General features: G+C 38.9%; 1 pseudogene; it reads left to right on the top strand.

Moving 5' to 3' along the window:
* The first annotated feature begins 315 nt into the window (after nt 1–315).
* Nucleotides 316–424, top strand: LOC126627567 (small nucleolar RNA R71; annotated as a pseudogene).
* Nucleotides 425–709: the final 285 nt, after the last annotated feature.

Below are 709 nucleotides of genomic sequence, written 5' to 3'. Positions count from 1 at the left end.
AAGTACAAGGTTGTGTACTTATCTTGCTCACTAGTGGAATGAGAAGCTTCTTAAGGGTTACCATTTGTGCTTCTAAACCAGTCATTGTATCAACTTCATAAAGACCTCATTTTTTTTTCTAATGATGTAATTATGGATCTCGAGTCTTTTGTAGGAAAATCCCAATGCTCAGAATTTTCACATATGGCCTCAAAAGCACGTATGAAGCCTTTTGGCGCTTTGTCCATAAGAGTTTCACCAACAGTTGAATCAACCAAGCTCCAGCATTAAGGGTTTAGACCTTTGTAGAAATAATGAACCTTCGGCCAAGTATTAAAACCATGATGAGGGCATTGAAGAAACACGTCCTTATATCGCTCCCAATTCTCATGACATTGTTCACCATCTTGCTGCCGGAAACTCATAATTTCATTAATTAAAGCATTGGTTCTCTAAGCAGGGAAGAATTTGGACAGAAAATTCTTGGATAAATCTATCCATGTGTCAATGGAGGCTTCAAGGAGAGAATCCAACCAGCTACTTGCTTTATCCCTCAAAGACAACGGGAATAGACGAAGTCGAATTTGTTCCTCACTAACATTGGTAAAGGTGAATGTGGAACATAGCTTGAAGAACGCCTTGATATGATGATAAGGATTTTCCTCCTTCCCATAAAACATAGGCAACAGTTGAATTATTTGTGGGCGAATCTTGAATTGCTGCGCAATGG

Source organism: Malus sylvestris, chromosome 6 (genome assembly GCF_916048215.2).
Source record: "Malus sylvestris chromosome 6, drMalSylv7.2, whole genome shotgun sequence".
Lineage (NCBI taxonomy): Eukaryota > Viridiplantae > Streptophyta > Magnoliopsida > Rosales > Rosaceae > Malus > Malus sylvestris.
The sequence above is the reverse complement of the archived record's forward strand: the minus strand, read 5'-3'. Positions and strand labels throughout refer to the sequence as shown.